Source organism: Pan paniscus, chromosome 17 (assembly GCF_029289425.2).
Source record: "Pan paniscus chromosome 17, NHGRI_mPanPan1-v2.0_pri, whole genome shotgun sequence".
Lineage (NCBI taxonomy): Eukaryota > Metazoa > Chordata > Mammalia > Primates > Hominidae > Pan > Pan paniscus.
Genome location: NC_073266.2, coordinates 66,084,719 through 66,106,206, shown reverse-complemented (window position 1 = coordinate 66,106,206; position 21,488 = coordinate 66,084,719). Strand labels below are relative to the sequence as shown.

At 47.9% G+C, this 21,488-nt stretch overlaps 1 protein-coding gene across 6 annotated transcripts in view; it reads right to left on the bottom strand.

Moving 5' to 3' along the window:
• CTIF (cap binding complex dependent translation initiation factor) overlaps window positions 1–21,488 on the bottom strand; it is a 328,591-nt gene that overhangs the window by 293,512 nt on the left and 13,591 nt on the right. The gene's annotated exons all lie outside the window — the stretch shown is intronic.

Genomic DNA, 21,488 nt, shown 5'->3' with positions numbered 1-21,488 from the left:
AATTTATCCCCAAACGGGTGCAACTCTGGGCAGCTGGCATCTGTCTGAACTGAAGTGTGGCAGGAACAGACCCTCCCTCTTCAGAGTGACAGCAGGAAGGCGCCCTGGCAGGAAGGAGGAGCTGGAAGACAGTTTCGGGAAAGAAGAGGTGAGGGGAGGTCTTGCTGAGAGGAGGTGAGACCTGGTGAGATGACTGCAAATCAGACCTGAGGGTGCCCGGTGACACCACACTCCACTCCGTGGAAGGTGACCTGTATGGCCAAGCACTGCTGGGGATGCAACTGCCTTCCCCCTGGGTAATGACACCAGCCACCAGGGGTGTCAGAGGGCCCAGGACAGCACCTGATACAGAGGCGGCCAGAGGCATGGTGAGCAGGATGTCCTCAGATATACTTGCACATTCACAGTGCAGTGTGCTGCCTTCCCGTCCCCACACAGTGATGGCACACTGCGAATGGCCAGCGTGGGTGGCTGGATATGGCCCTTGTCCGCTGACCTGACCTAACCACACCCCTCTCAAGCTCCGCCCTGTCACCATGTGTCAACCTGGAGCTTTTGTCACAGAAACCTGCCTTCATTAACTCCCCATCATCTAATTAGAGGGATTCAAAAGTGGGGTGCCTGAGTGATCACTGGGTCATAGAAAGAAAATATTAGAATGCTTACTTTTTGAAACTTATCTTGTTAAATTTCTTTGTTGGTATGTTTTTAAAATGTACACACTGTACATCAGTGCAACATTACACATGTACAAAAATAAACAGACAATGAGCCAAGTGTACACATTTGTCTTTTCCTGCAAAGTAAGCCATTTTGGAGACCCCTGGCCTGGGTCACATGGAGGACACAGGGCCAGGCAGGTGACTGGAATAAATGGGGAGGGGGAGGTCATGAAACACAGGGATGTCCTGTGCTCTGCTGGCCTTCCAAGCCCTGCACGCAATGTTTTAAAGCTGCTCTGACCCCAGCAGCTCTGTGGGCTGAGCCAGACCTGGCTGGAGGCTGCCATTTTGTGACTTTAGGCCCTGAAATGAAGCCCAAATGCCTCTTAGTGCAGTCCAGGGCAGCCTTCCTGATCCAGACGCAAGGGCTGTTGTCCTTAAAGACTGCTTCAGCCACATGCTGGCTACCTCCGAGATGGCTCACTTCCCGCACTGGCCTTTGCACAGCCAGTTCTCCGAGCTGAAAATGCCAATTGCCCTTCTTTTTGTTTGTTTTTTTAAGACAGGGTCTTGCTCTTTTGCCCAGGCTGGAGTACAGTGGTATGATCGTGGCTCACTGCAGCCTCAACCTCCTGGGCTCAATTAATCCTCCCACCTCAGCCTCCTGAGTAGCTAGGACTACAGGCACACACTAATGGTAGTGGCCTGGCTAGGTTTTGTATTTTTTGAAGAGTTGGGGTTTCTTCATGTTGCCCAAGCTGGTCTCGAACTCCTGGGGTCAAGCAATCCACCCGCCTCACCCTCCCAAAGTGCTGGGATTACAGGTGTGAGCCACTGCATCCAGCTTCCAATCACTCTTCTTTATCTACCTCATCAACACCTTCTTTTTCTGGGGCCAGATCAAATTTCTCCTCCAGGATGACACACACCCCACGTATGAAGCAGCAGTAACTCCCATGGGGTTAGGATGTGAGTTTTGTACTGGACTAGCCCAGGCCAGATTCTGCTTCTAGCTCCTACTAGCTGTGTAATCTTGGGCAATTTAATTTACCTCTCTGAGCCGGAGTTTCCTCAGTTATAAAACGAGAGGACTCGTCTTTACCTCTGATAGCCACACAGGCAACCCAGGCTCCTCTCCTCTGCATTCCCAGGGTCTTTTTACCCTCATCCTTCTTGGATCTGTGATGGTTAATTCTACGTATTGACTTGGGGAGGCTATGGTGCCCAGCTGCTTGCTCAAACACTCATCTAGATGTTGCTTTGAAGGTATTTTTCAGATGTGATTAACATTTATAATCAATTGATTTTGAGGAAAACAGAGTACCATCTGTAATGTTGGTGGGCCTCCTCCAATCAGTTGAAGGCCCCACGAGCAAAGACTGAGGTTTCAAGAAGAAAGGAAGGAAGGAGGAAGGAAGAAAGAGGAAGGAGAAAGGAGGGAGGGGAAGGAGGAGAAGGAGGAGGAGGAGGAGGAATGGTGAAGGGGAAGGAGAAGGAGAAGAAAGAAATAATTCTGGCTTAAGACTACAACATAAAAATTCTGCCTGAGTTTCCAGTCTGCTGCCTTGCAGATTTTGGATTTAAGACTGCAATATCAACTTTTACTTGAATTCCCAGGCTGCCAGCCTGCCCTACAGATCTCAGACTTGCCAGCTCTCACAATCACATGAGCCAATTTCTCCAAATCTCTTTCTCTCTCTCTCTCATGGTTCTGTTTCTCTGGAGACCCTGACTAATCCAGGCTCCCTGAGGCCAGGAGCCAAGAGTGATTTGCCTTTGACTACACAGTATACGGTGTCCAAGCAAAAGACTGGGAACCACCCAAACATCCAGAAATAGGGGATGGATGAATAAAGCATGGTATAGCCATACTATAGAATATTATATACCCAGGAAAAAAAATAAGGAGGATCACTGTGTGCTGGCATGGAAGACACTGGTGGAATATTCCCTTAGATGAAAAAAGCAAGGTACAAAATAGCATTTTCAGAATGGCACCTTTGATGTAAGAAAGAATAAGAATATATTCCTTGTCATGCATGAAGAAACACTGAAAGGGGAAACAAAATATTTTTAAAAGTGCTACCTGGCCGAGTGCGGTGGCTCACGCCTGTAATCCCAACATTTTGGGAGGCCGAGGCAGGTGGATCACGAGGTCAGGGGTTTGAGACCAGCCTGACCAACACGGTGAAACCCCCATCTCTACCAAAAATACAAAAATTAGCTGGGCGTGGTGGCGCCTGCCTGTAATCCCAGCTACTCAGGAGGCTGAGGCAGGAGAATTGCTTGAACCTGGGAGGCAGAGGTTGCAGTGAGCCAATATCGTACCACTGCACTCCAGCCTGGGCAAACAAACAAACAAACAAAAACAAACCCAAACTGTTACATCCAGGAGGGCATAAGGCAAGACGGAAGGGGGTAGGTGGGGACAGGGTGAAAACAATACTTCCATACTTTGCAGATCATATCTTTCTTTTTAATTATTAAAGTGAAATTCATGTAACATGAACTTAACTACTTTAGGCATCTTAAAGTATACAATCCACTGGCATTTAGTACGTTCACACTGTTGTGCAGCCAGCACCTCTATCTAGCTCCAGAACATTTTCAACACACCAAAAGAAAATCCTGGGACAAGGTCTGGATCCCTCATCTCCACACATGTGGCCTTCTCACTCTGGTCCCCGCTCCACTCTCCAGCCCTGTCCCTCACCTCCCTCCACCCTCCTCAAACTCTGGGTCCCTATAACCTGAGTCACCCCTACCCCCTGCACTCACTCTCTCACCTCCAGGCCTCTGCATATAAAGTTCCGTCTGCCTTAAGCACACCTCTCCCACCTCTTGGCCACAGTAACTCCCCTTCGACTTTTGATTTTGTTCTCAACTTACTCAATCATCACTTCCCTAAGAAACCTTTCCTGATTCCCCAGGCACCACTGCTCCCCCCACCCCCCAGGGACTCCCCAGTGCCCTGTGATTCTCTTTTTCTGGCAGCCCCAGTGTGTGCATGGATGTCTGTCTCCTCCGTTAGCCTGTGCACCACGCCAGGGCAGGGACTAAGGCTTCCACGCTAGAAGGCTCTCTCTGACCAGAGGGACTGTTAGTGCCCTCAATATATAGCACAGTTCCTGGCATGCAGTAGGTTCTTAATAAGTACTGATGATGGAAGGACAGGACTCAGACTCTGACACCCAAACAGCAACTGGCTTTATTAAAGCCCCATTTCCTCGGTCCCAGATGACAAGAGTTCTTCCTCCTAATCACTGTTGGCTTTTACCCGCTGAGAATCATGACCTGCTTCTCTGCAAATGAACCAGCCTCATGTGTGCTTTTCTGATTATACACATTCTCCCCATTCAGCCTCTCCACAGCTCTGGGAGTGGTTATTGTCTACCTCGTTTTGCAAGGGGTTTGGATCTCTGCTCTTCCACTCACAGGGAGGACTGGAAGTAAACCAATCAACGTGGCCACGTGTTTGCAGCTCTGGTGAGGGAGGTAAAATGTTTGTAGGTTGAAATTGCTAACATGAAGTTCGGACAAAAGTCACTATTCATTTGTCTATGTCTGCCTGCCCCTAACTGAGGAGACCAATGTCACTGGCCCTAGAAACAGAGATAAAGAAGGACAAGGTAAGATTGCTGCTGGAATAGATCGAAGCCAATGCTGTGTCCCAGGACAGCAGGAGGGGTGTGCCAGCCCCAGGCAGGGGGCCAGGGGCTGGTGCTGATACCCCCAAGACTGGTCTCATCCCTGTGCACACTCACCTAGAGCAAAGACACTGGGGAGCAAAGTTGAGGTGCCTCGGCTGCTTTCACCATCAACCTCTGGGAACTGAACTGGTCTTTGGAGGAGGAGCGTTCAGCAAAATTTTAATTACAGGTTGTCTGTCCTGCTTTTAATGGCTAGGCTCTGCAAACGTAGTACTTTAATCAGATGGTATTAAATCAAATCACTTGTTAAGTATACTGGTGCAGCTGGGTATTTAAAGGAACCCTGTTATGAAATCTTTTTATAAAGCAAGTTAATAGAAATTTTTTGAAACCCAAGTTTTTTTTGTTTTTTTGGGTTTTTTTCATTTATGAATTTCTTGAAGTAAATCTATTCTAAGTTTGCTGGGTGCACCGAATCACTCACTGATCTTCATTCACCTTGTCATTTTTCTCAGTGGGGCCCCACCTCCCCCAGATCAAGTCTATGACAGCTTGCTGGAATTTTCCAGTTCTCTCCTTTTCCTCCAGCAGTGCGTTTTTCTGCTCAAAACTGTGCACACTCTGGAAATCCTGAAGAAATGTGTTACAGGCTGAACTGTGAACTCACCAAATTCATAAGTTGAAGCCCTAACCCTCAGTACTTCAGAACATGACTGCATCTGAAGAAAAGACTTTAGAGTGGTAATTAAGGTAAAATGAGGTCATGTCAGTGGACCCTAATCCAGTTTGAATGGTGTCCTTATGAGAGGAGGAGGCTGGGACACAGACACAGCCAGAGGAAAAATCACATGAGGGCACTGCAAGAAGGTGACCATCAGCAGGCCAAGGAGAGAGGCCTCGGAAGAGAGCAACTGATCTGGGTTGGCTATGTCCCCACCCAAATCTCATCTTCAATTGAAGCTCCCACAATCCCCACTTGTCATGGGAGGGACCCTCCTGGTGGGAGATAATTGAATCGTGGGGGTGGGTTTTTCCTGTGCTGTTCTTGTGACAGTGAATAAGTCTCACGAGATCTGATGGTTTTATAAAGGGCAGTTCCTCTGCACACACTCTTTTGCCTGCCGCCATGTAAGATGTGCCTTTGCTCGTCCTTTGCCTTCTGCCACGATTGTGAGGCCTCCCCAGACATGTGGAACTGTGAGTCCATTAAACCTCTTTTTTTTTTTTTTTTTTTTACAAATTACCCAGTCTCAGGTATTTCTTTATAGCAATATAAAAATGGACTATTACACCAACCCTGCTGACACCTTGATCTTGGACATCCAACTTCCAGAATTATGAGAAAATAAATGTTCATTGTTTAAGCCACCCAGTTTGTGGGATTTTGTCATGGCAGCCCAGGCACACTACTACAGAAGGAGTGCCTGTCAGGGCCCTGTCTCACCAACTAGCTAAGTGACCTTGGGTGGGGGCCACAGCTGTTCATCTCCGATTCCCAATGTTTCCCCACCTCATGGGGCTGCTGGGAGGATTAAATGCAAATGGCAGACATCAATGCTTATGAGCTCACTGACCATCCTCCCTGGTCCTCTGGTGTTTCGATAATGTCACGTACTCACAGGAACACGAGATTTCTCCCCTACTTCTTGCTGTCTCATAGGTACAGGAAGCCAATGTGAGAAGGGGATCCTGACACCAACAGCTGAGATTTTTCTTGAATTTACACTTTACTTTTTTTTTTTCCTAAAGCATTGTCACATATATTCTTAAAGTTAAGACTCACAAAGAATCTATGAAATAGGATTTGAAATCTTATTTTCATTTTGTAGATGAGGTGAACTGAGGCTCAGAAAGCATGAGTGATTTATTCACAACCCTGTGGCTTGCCAGGCAGGAGCCTGTTTCTCTAGAGCCACATTCAGCTGTTCTCTCCAGCATCACTTGCTACACCTGCCCTCCCAGCTCGCTCCACCTCACTGACACCCTAAGTACAACCAGCACCAGGGTACTGCTCTGCTGCAAAACCTTCAATGGCTCACAGCTGCAGAGTGTGTCAAGCCCCCACTGGTCTCCACTGTCCCCTGCCCTCTAACCTCTAGCCCCTCATTGCCAACCCCACTGTGACAGAGCAGTCACTCTGTCCCATGAGCACAAGCCATGCTCCCCTGTTACTAACTCCCTGAGAACACATTCCCCACTTCTTTCTGACTAGCATGGAGACACCTCCTCCAGGAAGCCTTCTCTGACTGCTCTTACTGAGTTATTTCCATAGTGATCTCAGGCCCTGCCATAGAAAGTGGCTCTCAATAGACTTGCCCTTGTTTTATTTGCTAATTACTCAACTATCGTAGTCCCTGGAGCAAAGAACACATCTTTCCATGGGCACCATGTACCCAGGCACAAAGAAAATACTCAATGACATTTGCTGCTCTATTAGAAGACCAGTCAAGTATAAGTTACCTCCTCAACATAATAAACATGTTCCAATATGGCTATTTATAAGCTCAACTTTTTAAACAGAATATCGTTCTTCCCTGACTTCTGCCACATCATGAGGGTGCTGGACGTCCACCCATCTGACTGGTCACCAGTGACACTGCTTCTGTTTCCTTCTGTCCCTGGACATCCCAGCTAACCCCACTGTCCCTGCGCCTCTGTCACGATGCCTACGTGAACTCCAGGAGTTAATATTTAAAGATTCCAGGGATCTTTCTTTAAAGAAAGACTTCTGCTATCATAAGGCTAGACTATGAGGGCAAGATTTATTGTCTCTTCTGTTCACCTGCTATATCCCCAACTCCTAGAAAAAAGCCAGGTACATAAGTTGTTGCTGAAAAATATCTGGTGAATAAATGAGACTATTAACCCTTTGACTATTAGCTTCACAGAATTTTTTTAAAATTTAATGGTTGAATGAAAATCCAAATCCATAGTCTGTTAGACAGGCTGAGATGAAGGGCCCTGCCTGTGGGGTATTGCAAGTCATGTAGGAGTGCCCGGGAAGTACTGTCATTTAGACATGACTCAGCATTCTTTACCACTTCCAATGGCCCCACTCATGTTATCCACCCAGAGCCCAAAGGGGTTTCCACAGCCTTTCCAAAGCTATCCCTTCCTTCCCATGAGACAACAAATGGGAACCCCCACCCCAAAGGCAGTGGATGCTTTCCTAGCTGTCACCTCTGCAACAGAGGTGTCAAATATGACAGCTACCCAGAGCATGGGAGGGACATCGGCACCAAGCTGTGGTTGGTGCCAGCCCTGATGCCACCACAGGACCTTGGATTCATGACTAACATCATGCAGACCCCCTGTAAGGGCAATCCCCCCTAGACAACAAGCCTTAGCCATGAAAATCTCCACCCTTGCCCCTCGAAAGGCCTCCCCTGAGGTGCTGGCCAGTCACAGAACCTATTTTGGGTTTTACCTTCTCTCTCTTCCCCACCAACTTTGGGGAGGCCCCGTATGTCCCACTCACTCATCTTCATAGCATGCACCTGTGTCATGGTCTTGTCTGTAAGCTCCATGAGGGCAGGGCCTGCCCTGATCGCCACTGCACCCCAGCAGCTAGAACAGGACTTGGCACACTGTAGTCAACACTGGCTGAATGAATGAATGAATGAATGACTCCCTTTCCCTTACACACCACACTTTCTCTTGTTGATGGTTTTATTCTTTTGTGTGAGTGTTTACTCACTGACACTCACTGAGAAAGTAGTGAGTGGGGCAAGGCTGAGAAGCAGAATGCCCAGACACTGCAGCCAGCCGGGTACTGTACAATGGGCTGGCAGAACTTGTTGCCTGTTAAAAAGCCCACAGAGTATGCCAGCATCCCTGAGTGAAGGGCGCTGTGCCCTGCAAACTATCATTAGCTCAGCTTTGTAAGCAGCCTCATGCCCACCCTCAGCCTCTTGGGCAACTCACTCCGGCAAAGGAAAGGGCACAAGTTCAGGAGGCCGGACCCCAAGATGCCTAGCACAGGACAGCAAGAAGGCACATGCTGGAGCCCCACCTTCCCATCCCACATGACCGTTATCTGGGCATGGATTTATCTGCATGGCAGGGTGGGGCGCCCAAGCCAGATGATCTGTCTGTCCCCCACATAACAAGATTGGAGGTACGGGGCACTACCCTCCTGAGAGCTTGCATGGTTGTGTGCCAGGCACTGTCCCAGGCATGTGGCAGCTCATCTAAACTTCATAGTGACCCTACAAAATAGGTACTATTATGATCCCTTATTTTACAGATAAGGGAACTAAAGCACAGAGGCCCTGCCCCTGGTTTCCATGGCTGGTTCTGGGGCTGCTGGAAAGAACATAAGATGGAGGGTCAGAGGATGTGACCTCCTGTCCTGGTGTCAGCAGCAAAATCCAAGAGACTTGCAGTCTCTCGGGGGATCTTTGTAAAACGGAAATGATAATACCTTCCTTCCCACATGCCCCAAGGCAGGAGAGCACTTGGAAAACTCATGAAAGACAACACAACTGAGTGGCAGGTGGTGTTATTTAAGGCTACAGCACACCAGCGATTTCTCAGCTGTTTCCTGCAGAAGGGAAGGCAAGGCCCTTGACAGCCAGGAAGCACAAACTACAACTAGATCCTCTCCGCCAAGAACGCGTCACTGATGAAGGCAGTGCCACAGCAGGGCTGTGGGGCTTGGACTCCGTGGAAAACAGCTTGCAAAGTCTCCACATCACAAGACACACACAGACGGTGACATCAGTAATAAACAGGACCGGAGACAAATCAAGACCCGAGTTAATTAAATATGCAAAATTATTTAACATGACCATGGATCAACCAATTGCCATTAAAGGAGGAAATTGACGTAATATGCAAAAATTAACACAGTATTCAAGTAATGAGAAAGAGGTGATTCTTCCCTTAAAATTTATCTCAATATCAGGGTGGCATCATATTTTCAATAACATTAAGTTGTTTAAAACAAGCCGACCAGGCTTGGTGGCTCACATCTGTAATCCCACCACTTTGGGAGGCTGAGGCAGGAGGATTGCTTGGGCCCAGGGGTTCAAGACCAGCCTAGGGAACAAGGTGAGACCCCCCCATCTCTACAAAAAAATAAAATTAGCTGGGTATGGTGGTGTGCGCCTGTGGTCCCAGCTCCTCGGGAGGCTGAGGTGGAAGTATTACTTGACCCCCGGAAGTCGAGGCTGCAGTAAGCTGTGTTCGCACCACTGCACTCCTGCCTGGGTGACAGAACAAGACCCTGTCTCAAAACAAAACAAAACAAAAACCTACACAACCACCTACACCAAGAAGGTAACCTCAATGAGAACTAAGCTTCTGTTTTCTAAAATATCTCCCCAAACCAAACAGCTTCATTTTATTCAAGTACCTAATGTTCTGTCAATAGTTAACTATTAGATGAAAGAGGGCAAATATTCTCCCAGGATAAGCCACAGGAGAGCCAGGCTTTGGGGACCTTCACAGAGGCCTAGCGAAGGCCGCCTGCAGCAGGTGGGGCTGTCCCCGGGCTGTGACACGGAGCTGTACTCATCTACCCTTCCCCAGCAAGGCCTCCATCCACACATGGGAAGCTCCCTCCACCACCCACAGAGGTCCTGCTTGCACCCAGGTGGCAGGCAACACGTCTGGGTACCACCTACGGCCACAAAACCACTTTTCTCTGTAGAACAATCTTCTAGCCTCTAGGACTCCCGATGCCTAAGTCCTTGCCCCTAAGATAGACAGGACCATGGGGAATGCAGCTGCCAAGAAGGAACACTTCAGAAAAGCTGGCTCCTGAAAATGAGGAAAACCCCAATTTGGCTAAACCAAGGGAGAGCCAAGTGTGGTCTGAAAGCAGCCATATAGAGAGCAGCCTTTCCCCCAAAGGCTTTCATATAGAAAGCCTTTCCCCCAGATCAAAAATCTCCAGCAGAGATGAAACTGAGATTCCGGGTTCTCAGGAAGTCTTTGAGCCTTTTGAGGGGGTAGGGGACTGGTGCTGATGGCTGGGGCGGGGAACAGGGCCAGAGACCCCAAGCAAGAGGGAAGCACCTGGGAAGACCCCACCCCACTCAATCTCAGGGGTCCCAAATCTTACTGTGTCAGGCACAGGCCAACCAAGGAGAAAACAGAGACAGCAAAAACCTTAGAACAGGGCCAGGCACGGTGGCTCACACCTGTAATCCCAGCACTTTGGAAGGCTGAGGCAGGCAGATCACCTGAAGTTAGGAGTTCAAGACCAGCCTGGCCAACATGGCCAAACCCTGTCTCTACTGAAAATACAAAAATTAGCCAGGTGTGGTGGTGTGCACCTATAATCCCAGCTATTCAGGAGACTGAGGCAGGCGAATCGCTTGAACCCGGGAGGCGGAGGTTGCAGTGAGTCGAGATCGCACCACTGCACTCCAGCCTGGGTGACAGAGTAAGAATCTGTCCAAAAAACAAACAAACAAAAAAAAACAAAAACAAACAAAAAAAACCTTAGAACAGGAGACCCTTCTGTACAGGGCAGAGGAGCTGCAGGCCAGAGTGGGGTCCCATAGGGAAACTGAGTAGATACCATAGTTGAAACTGTCTCCCAAGATCCCAGAGAGATGAATACAAAAGTCACCTTCAAACCACTACCAAGATTGAGGTCAGCTTTTCACTGGCAGGAAAGTGAGTCACCCCAGCCTTTCCTGCTCCTAGTACAGTTTACATCCCCAAGGGTGGAGGAGGCTGGGTTTCATCCCTGCAGACTAACCAGTCCCTTATGGGAATGGTGGGGGTGGAGGAGGGGCCAATCAAGTCACTAATCTGCAAACAGGGAGCATCCTAAGAAAGGGCCGGTCTACAGCCCCAGGCTCCCACCTGCCCAAGAGGCGGGTGCTAAGCTAAAGCTCCTAAATGCCCCCCAGGTTATGTGGGGTCATTTGTAGGAGGAAGCAGGGAAGGTGACATTCAGCGTGAATCTCCTTTCAACGTCAATATCTTTTCAGTGTGAAGTGTCATTTCAGTGTGCAGTCTCCTTTGCTGATTTTTATGACAAGAGTCTAAGGCAAATCACTCTGGCCCAGGGAACTGGTTCCAATAGATTACTGGTTTTCATATTTGTTTGGGGCATGGCAACTATTGAAATATGTCTCCCTTTCAGTTACTGTTTTGAAATGTGGACCTAAGTCTCTAGCACTCATTTTTATCAGGCATAATTATGATCATGCTCGATAAAAATGAGTCTATTTGTCTGGAGTCCTCAGTCCCAGAGAACAGTGCTTTCTACAGTTCTTGGCCTGCATAAGTTCCCAATAACCAGGATCAATTCCTCTTGTAGCAACCAAAACAAACTGATGTCCCCTCTCCAAGCTTAGAAGCCTAACTTGCCAGATGTTATAGCCTCCAGAGGTTGCCAGAGATGGCCCTGAGATGCCGGGGGGCTGCAGAGAGAAGAGTCAACGGGCAAGGGGGAGATGCTGACCATGCCACATCAGTTCTAGTTAGTGGGGCCTGCTCCACCCAGTTTTTATATAAGGCCACCAGTGAGAGGCAGCATGGCCCAGTGGATAAGAAGGCAAACTCTAGAGCAGGACTCCTGAATTCAAATTTTGCCTTTGCCACTTAGTAGCTGTGTGCCTGAGGCAAGTTACTTAACCTCTCTGTTAACTCTGCCTCAGTTTTCTCCTCTCTAAAATGTGGGTGATGATACTACTGCTCATCTCATAATGTTTTCATAAGGATTAAGTAGTAAGTTAACAGTTTTAAAGCACTTGGTACAGTGCCAGGCACATGCCAAGTGCTGTGAGAATTGCTTTTATTGTTAAAAATAAAGAAGAGTTGTTTCCAGAAAAAAAACAGTATGGCTAAAATGAAGTTGAAAACCATTGTTTTAGATCAGGGGTGAGCAAGTGTTTTCTGTAAATGGCCAGACAGTAAATATGTTAGGCCTTGTGAGCCATATGTTCTTTTTTTTGTAACCAGCCAAAAGCAACCGTAGATGTACGTGAAGAAACAGGCATGACTGTGTTCCAGTAAAACTTTCATTTAGAAAAACAGGCATTGGGCTGGAGTTAGTCTGCAAGTTGTAGTTTGCCAACCCCCAGCCTAGACCAAATTCCCTATTTTACAGATGAGAAAAATAGAGTGGGGTAATTATCTGACACAGCTGGAAGCCAGGTCTTGGCCCTCCTAGACCAGGGCACTTTCTAAAATCAAGTGCCCCAGGAAGGAAAAGAGAAGTAGTCAACAGTTCACTCAGAATATAGACACACTTCCACTGTGTTCTGCCAGGGGACAAGGACACCCTGAGAAAAAGTGACACTGAGGCCATTGCTTTCCATCAGTGATACTTTGGGCTTCCTGAAAGTGGGGCACAGGGATGGAGTGTCCCCTGATCCATCTCTGCAGCCCCCAGCAGCCAGCACAGGGTCTTGCCACAGTGGAGTTTCTCTGAGAAGGGTCTTAACTGTGGATGGTCTTGCTGCGAAAGACTCCGTTGCTGCAAAGCCAAGAGCCTGCAGTTCCCAGTCTCAGCAATTTCTGGGAATGGCTGAAGAAATAAAGCTCCACTATATGCCCAGGACAAGGGGGAGCCACTTTTAAATTATTAGCCACTTTTAAAGAATTAGCATATAAAAGGGGCTTCAAGCAAAACATTTACTAACTATAACTGAGCTCAAATGATACAAGTAAGTTTTTATAAACACTTTTTTTTTTTTTTTTTTGAGACAGAGTCTCACTGTCGCCCAAGCTGAAATGCAGTGGCACAATCTTGGCTCACTGCAACCTCCACACGCCAGGTTCAAGTGATTTCCTGCCTCAGCCTCCCATGTAGCTGGGATTACTAGCATGCGCTACCACACCCGGCTAATTTTTGTATTTTTAGTAGAGATGGGGTTTGGCCATGTTGGCCAGGCTGGTCTCGAACTCCTGACCTCAAGTGATCTGCCTGCCTTAGCTTCCCAAAGTGCTAGGATTACAGGCATGAGCCACTGCACCCAGCCAAACATTTCTTTTTCACTCCTCCACAAAAGACTGCAAGTAGAAGATGAATCTAAACCTCAGGGAAGGTCTGTAATAAGGAAGGATAGGCCGGGCAGTGGTTCATCCCTAGAATCCCAGCACTTTGGGAGGCCAAGGCGGGAGGATCACTGGAGCCTAGGAGATCGTGACCAGCCTGGGCAACGTGGTGGAACCCTGTCTCTACAAAAAATACAACAAATTTTGTGGGGTACAGTGGTGTGAGCCTGAAGACCCAGCTCCTCAGGAGGCTGAGGAGGGAGGATGGCTTGAGGCCAAGAGGCGGAGGTTGCAGTGAGCTGAGGTCACACCACTGTACTCCAGCCTGGGCATCAGAGCAAGATTCTGTCTCAAAGAAAAAGAAGGAAGGCTATTCCTTTTTATGAGACCAGTTGTTATGGTTAAAACAGCCTCCAAGCCGGGCGTGGTGGCTCACACCTGTAATCCTAGCACTTTGGGAGGCTGAGGTGGGCAGATCACAAGGTCAGGAGATCGAGACCATCCTGGCTAACACGGTGAAACCCCATCTCTACTAAAAATACAAAAAATTAGCTGGGTGTGGTGGTGGGTGCCTGTAGTCCCAGCTACTCCAGAGGCTGAGGCAGGAGAATGGCGTGAACCTGGGAGGCGGAGCTTGCAGTGAGCCAAGATCACACCACTTCACTCCGGCCTGGGCAACAGAGCGAGACTGTCTCAAAAAAAAAAAAAAAAAAAAAAAAATAGCCTCCAAATTCTATGAAATTCCTCCTAACAAGAAGTAGGGTCTGTGTCCCCATCGTCTTGAATCTGGACTCTGTGACTGCTTGACCAGTAGTATATGGAGGTGACACTCCAGAGACTGTTAGATAACTGGCATTTCTATGCCAGCCCTTAAGAAATTAGCCGTCTCTCCTTCCTGTTTCTTGGGCCATTCACTTTTGTGGTTTGGTTTTTTTCATATTCTTGGGATAAACTCCACTTGGTCATAATATATAATTATTTTGTTTGGTTTATTTGTATTTATTTAGGGGGTACATGTGCAGGTTTCCTACATGCATATATTGCATAGTGGTTAAGTCTGGGCTTTTAGTGTACTCATGCCTGAATAGTGAACACTGTACCCAACAGGTCTTTTTTTGATCTTCACCCGCCTCTCACCTTCCCACTTTTCACAGTCTCCAATGTTTATTACTCCACTCTACATTGGGATTAACTTTTCAAACCCAGCCACCATGCTTTGAGGAAGCCCAAGCAGCCTTGTGGAGAAACCTGCATGGAGAAGAACCAATAGCCGGCACAACTTGCCAGCCATGAGAATGTGCCATCTTGGAAGTGGATCTTCCAGCTCTGATTGCAGCCCAGCTGATGCCATGTGGAATAGATGCAAACTGTAGCTCTTGAGCCCTGCCCAAATTACAGACTCATGAGCAGGACAAAGGATTATTGCTGTTTAAGCCACTAAGTTTTGGGGTGGTTTTTCACACAGCCTACAGTAACTAGAATACCTATAACTAGGCTCTTAAATTCTAATCATTTATTCAGCCCACCAAGCTATCTGCTTCCACAGGTAACATTAGAAAATATTCTTTTGTTTGTTAGGATTGGGAGGGGTGGTAGGATTACAGACCTCATTTAACATTCTATCATATTAATAAACGAGCTAAGATATTCGAGGAAAACTAGGATGAGGAAATAAGTCTCAGGATGGTCTGAAGGTAGGGCCAATTTTTTAAGTAAAAAAAAAAAAAAACAACAAACTTTTTTAAAATTTGTATGAGCACATAAACAAATTTGACAATGAGACTCCAGAGTCCCCATCTAGATAAAAGATGATAGTTAGGAGAAGTTCTGATTTCAAATATCCAAATACTCATCCTGATTTTTGATTCAGAAAATATGATCACCATCACTCAACAAGACGGGAGAGGATATTCTAGTCTAAAAATGCTGAGTCCAGTGCTACAGGTGATTATCTCTCCTACAACATAACTCTTACAGATTCTGAAAAAGATCTGCAAACGCTGATCAGGTTTTCCAGTATGAGTTTACCAGGATGGGTTAGCTCTCAAATACACCCCTTACTTAACTTTTGAATAAGTGTATTTATTATTGGTTGGAGAATGGATGTCAAAGAGAACACTTTTTATTGCAGCATGTTTGATGCTAAGATGATCATTTGAACAATTAAATATATCAACTGTCACTGTGCTGATGTTTTCCAGGTGCCAACTGAGAAGTTTCTGATGACCAAAATCCTAGATAACAAGTTGCTGTTTAAGAATCTAAATTTGCAGAATGGATACATTTGAAACAAACCAGATACTATAAAAAAGGATTCTTTACAAAAATATTTACTACAGTTGTCTTTAGGTGCTGACCACTTTTTTTGACTCAAAATTACAATTATATGTATAAAGGTTTTATGTAAATAAACATTTAGGAACCCACATTTGTTACATGAAAAGAGGTAGCCTTAGGCTGAAATTGAACATGTATTATTCAAAACTCTACCAGTGCCAAGTGACACAAACCCAACCCAAACTAGTTCATGCAACATTACACAGAATTCACTACCTTGGAGTTTTCTGTCATACCCGTGTACCAACTGTAACATTACTATTGACCTTGTACTGACTTTTTATTAAACTCAGCCTCCTGCAGAGCAATACTGAATACTCCCTTCACTTGTGAACATCACAAATTCTATGTACTAGTTGTGTTTGTCATTCTTTGATGCACACATAGATGAATACATGGCTTATATTTTGTACCAGTCCATAAGTATCTAACTGAAAATCATTGTGTGTTCTACCAGTGGTATGAATGCCATTCCTTAAGGCACAGAAAGGGAATATACTCCAGCCTGGGCAACAAGAGTGAAACTCCATCTCAAAAGAAAAGAAAAGAGAAGAAAAGAAAAGAAAAGAAAAAGAAAGGGAATCTACTGAATAGAGAAGTGTTACAGACTGAATTATGTCCTCTCAAAATTTACATATTGAATCCCTAATCCCCAGCGTAATTATGTTTGGAGACAGGGCCTTTAAGGAGGTCATAAAGGGTAAGTGTGGTCCTAAGGGTGGGGTCTGATTAGGATAGAAGTGGTGTCCTTATAAGAACAGACACCAGACAGCTGTCTCTTCCCATGTGCACAAACACAGAGGAGAAACTGTGTGGGACCCAGCAAGAGGGCAGCTGTCTGCAAGGCAGGAAGAGAGCCCTCACCAGAAACTGAATTTACCAGCACTGTGATCTTGGACTTCCAGCCTCCAGAACTGTGAAGAAATAAAATGTCTGTTGTTTAAGCCACCCAGTCTGTGGAGTTTCATTATGGCAGCCTGTACGGACTAATACAGAGACTATAGAAACTAACAAATTCAGCACCAAGCCAGAGGAAGACAAATCGAGCAGAGGTATTGGTTCTCTTAAGTTTCCAGCTCTGCTTCTCTTCAGCTGCTAGCGCTGTGCTGTCTCCCCAGGATGGGTCTCTCCACAGCAGTGGATGTGGCCAAAGCTGCCAGGCTTCTTTCATGCCATGCCCTCAACAAGAAAAGGACTTTCTCTCCCAGCTTCCATTCAGAAAACTCCAGGGAAGGTTCCTGGTTGGCCTGGCTCTGGTCACGTGCCTATCTCTCATCCAAAAGCTCTGGCTGGGACAATGGGGGCACAAAATGGTTCATGACCAGCCTGAGTTCCAGCCCCCTCTGTAGCCCAAGGGTGACTGACACCTGTGAATTTCCAGGTCTCCAAACAAGTTTTGCAGGGGGCCTTCAAGGTACTGTTTCTCCAGTTCTCTATCTCTTCCCCACCATCCTCCTGTCCCTACCCCCAGGCCACACTCTCCCCTCCTCTGCAATCCCACCTGCTTTTACAGCCCCGCCCCTCCTTCAGTCCCTGCTGGACTCTTTTGACCACACTGTATTTGCCTATGATCATAAGAACAGCCATCCTTTCCAGAGACTCAGCTCCATGCCAAGCACTGGGCTAAGTGTAAAACATATATTAGTTCTCATTCTAACAGCAGCCTTATGAAGTAGACACTGTTATGCCAATCTCATAGCTGGAGAAGCAGAGCTTTAGAAAATTAACTCTCCTAAGGTCACAATGCCAGTGAGCAGGCTGGACGTGGTGGTTCATGCCTGTAATCTCAGCACTTTGGGAGGCCAAGGCAGGTGGATCACCTGAGGTCAAGACTTCGAGACCAGCCTGGCCAACATGGTGAAACCCCATCTCTACCAAAAATACAAAAATTAGCCAGGTGTGGTGGTGCGTGCCTGTAATCTCAGCTACTCAGGAGGCTGAAGCACAAGAATTGCTTGAACCTGGGACGAAGAGGTTGCAGTGAGCTGAGACTGCGCCACTGCACTCCAGCCTGGGCAACAGGGTGAGACTCCATCTCAAAAAAACAAACAAACACAATGCCAGTGAGCAGCTGAGTGGGTAACAAGCCAGTTCTCAGCACTCCAGAGTGTGTACTTTGAGGATGTCCCAGCTTGTTCTCTGTGCACCTGTGAATCACTGACATCTCTATTCTTGAGGCGGGGTGCCTGAGCAGACCATCACCTCCCCTTGCATTGGGGCTTTCCAACTCCACTATCAAAGGCAAGGTGAGGAAACCAAGGCACAAAGAGTTTAAGATTCTGTAGTGAGCTTTATGCAGAGCCAAGCCTGGAAGCCTGGGAGCCTGGAAGCTCGTGAGCCTCAAAACTGGAATTCTTCGCTACCACTCCACAGTGATGCCCCCACCTATTGGCATCCTGACCTTCCAGATGGGCAGCTGAGAATCCATCTAAGGCAGAGATGCTGCTGAAACAATCCAGAGCACTCACCACCCACCCTTCACGATCAGATGGATGTGCAGGCAGCTCAGGACAGACAAGACCAACGGGCAGCCCAGGAGTTAAAACTGCAGGCTCAATGTTTAGAATAAAAAGACAAGCTCCAAACCCTCATGCTTCCAGAAAGGTCCCAGACTTGGGGAGCTGAAAGTCCTGCCTGCCTCCTCCTGGCAAAAGGAAACTTTTGATACACATTTCCCATCAGCTGGCATGCTCAGGGTTTCTCTCTCCTGCTGGCTGAAGGCTCCCTGAAAGCACAGTTGAGTCTTCCTTTCCTTTGCCCCCTATTCCCCATGCCCAGTGCCCCAAACTGAGCCCTGTGTCACACACACATACCAAGAGACTTCCCTGGGGGCAGACACCACAAGAATGTCTTCAGTTGAAACACAGTTTCCTCCATGGCTCAGCCAGGGAAGTCATCCAATACGTCCATGTCACAGGGTCTCTATGCAACTGGGCAAAGGTGAGCACCAAACCTTATCTCTGCTTCCTGAGCAAAAAAGAAATGAAGCCAGAGGCTGGCAGGCCCAGGGGGAGGTGGCGGTGCTAAGACACAGGAGCTGGTTCCCAGTGGTGAGTGGGTGGCCAGATTTTCAGGGGTAGGAGCCTGCATGAAACATCCCCACCTTCTCCAGGCCTGGAAGCCCATCCACCCCAATCCCCATCACAGTCACTTTGGGCAGAAAGCTCCAGCCTTCCTCTGCAAAGTGGGTCAGGCCTCAATAATCTCACCAGCTTCTGAACACCCTTGACCTTAGCTCCCTGGGCCACTCAAAGGAGACTCAGATGAGGTGGCCTGGGCTACTCATCAGGGTTGTGAAGAGTCCAGGCTGGGGAAACCGATCTTTGCCACAGATTATTTTGGCAGGAGCTGTGAAGGAATGGGAATCCCCATATCTAGAAGCTGCCCATGAAGAAAAATTACACAGTCATGGGCTACATTAACAGAAATATAGTGTCCAGATGGAGGGAGGTGACAGCAGCATGATTCCTGCACCACTCAGGTCACACCTCGAACACTGTATTCCATTCCGTGTCCCCATTTTAGGAGAAGCATTGATAAAAGAGATGCACAGAGAAGGGAAGCCAGGAGAGGTTTGGACACCTTATCCAGAGAAATCTTAAGGGAAGAGAGCTTACTTCCAAAAGAAGATTTGGCACTCTGAATACTTGGTCACCCTGGAAGGAGAATGGGATATGCATTCTGTGTGGCTCTGAGATCACAGCCAGGGCTACTGGGAGGCACACCTTGGTCTAAGATAATGTCTTTAGGCCCGGGCTGCCAAGTAATGGCCTGGGCTGCAAAGCTGTAAGCTTCCAATTCCCGGGAGGCTACAAGGCAGATGCCTGCAGGAGGCCAAGCCTCTCTCAGGTCCTTCTGGGCTTTCAGATCTGTGATTAAGTCATTTAGAGCCTCTCCCATCTTCTAGATTGAAGTGGGAAGGAGAGCCCCAGGGACCTCAGGCAAATCTCAGGAAACCTGGAAGATTCTTTCTCTCCGAAAGGCTGGTGTTAGGCTGACAGAGAGGAGAACCTGGGAAAGGGGCCATGTTCCCAGCCCACCAGAGTACGATAATGCTCCTCCATCGTGGATCCTGCCTTCAGGGGGCTTTCAGCCCTATCCCCACAACCCTACAAAGGCATAACCTCTCCACTGCAGTGCACTGGCAAACACAGTGAAGAGGGTGCCTCCATCACAGTGCCTGCCTCGGCCTGGGAGGAGACAGACAAGGGCCGCTGGGTACAATGGCAGCCTGGAGCCAGTTCCTGAGGGAGACAGAGGAACCCAGAAATTTCCACACAGTTCATTCTAGAGAGGCAAGAGGGCACAGTTCAGAGAACCAGTCCTCAGTTTGTCTTCTCACTGGCAAGCCTGGTATGCGAACTTGGCCAAGTCACTGGTTTCTCTTGCTTAAATGTTCCCGTTGGAAGAAGTGCACTAGCCCTGCCAGCTCCCTAGGGACCTCACAACAATGCCAGGGGTAAGGACCCCTGGTGGCACCAACAACAGCAAGAAATGAGAAGACAACTTAGCTGGTCACACTGGCGGACAGCCACTCCACCACAGCAGCTGAGCGTGCACAGCCTCTTCACCCACTGCAATCTGCAGGCCTCTTCCCATCCACCCAAATACTGGTGTCAGGGAGCTTGGGAGTCTGGAGCTCTGAGGTCATGAGTAGGCCGCGGAGAACCAGGAACTTTGTGGCTCATGCCTGTAATCCCAGCACTTTGGGAGGCCGAGGCAGGCAGATCACGAGGTCAGGAGATTAAGACCGTCCTGGCTAACACAGGGAAACCCCGACTCTACTAAAAAAAAAAATACAAAAAATTAGCCGGGCGTGGTGGCGGGCACCTGTAGCCCCAGCTACTCGGGAGGCTGAGGCAGAAGAATAGCATGAACCCGGGAGGCGGAGCTTGCAGTGAGCTGAGATCACGCCACTGCACTCCAGCCTGGGCGGCAGAGCGAGACTTGTCTCAAAAAAAAAAAGGAAAAAGAAAAAGAAAGTCACTCAACCTCTTTTCCAGTTCTAAAATCTACGACAGATACATTAAGTAAACTTTTCTAATGAGGTGAGTAAAATCACGAACGCCTCGTGGGATGAGCCAGGAGCTGGGCGGCTGCAGGTTTACAATCCTTGTTCTGACTGCCCTGGTTACAGTCTGCATTCCGGGAATTACCCCATCACCCGCTCCTCACCGTCATCTGCCAGCCACCTGGGCCTAAAGGCAAACGGAAACAGGTTGGAGGGAAAGACACAGAGGTCTTTGGCTCAACTTGGGCCTCCAAGGCTTGCCACGCCCGTGGCTGGCTTCTCTCTGGTGCGAATGAGGCTGCAGGCAACCACGTTTTTGTTTCACCTAGAGGAGGAAATCACAGTGACATCACTTCACCAGCAACCCTCTCCCCACACGCTTTTGTGGACGTCACTCAAAGCCCACACCATCAAAAGCCTAGAACAAACCTGGCACAAGGTGGGGATCATTTCTACCGTGTGCAAAGAGTTAATTTTGTAGGGAAGGAATGAATGGCCAAACCACACTTCCAACTGGCCGTATCAGGAAGATGTGCGACTATTCCCTCAGGTGTAGGCAAATGTCAAAAACATCTCAGGGATTCTCCCTCCTAATCCCTGTATTATAGAAGGATGGGCACTGGGAACCTCAGAATGAGAGGATCAGAAACTTTAGTATTATATCGTCCAAGCCCTGAGGTCACCGAGGACAAAGCACCCAGATGTGAAGTGACTTCCCTGAGAGCAGCCAGATCACAGGTGGCCAATCTAAGACCAGTGACCTTTTCAGAACATCAGGGGACTACAGGGGAACCTGCCAATCCCTGTGTGTGACAGGCAAAGCTTGAGTAAAACTGGTTATGCCACTTCTTAGCTGTGTGGCCTGGG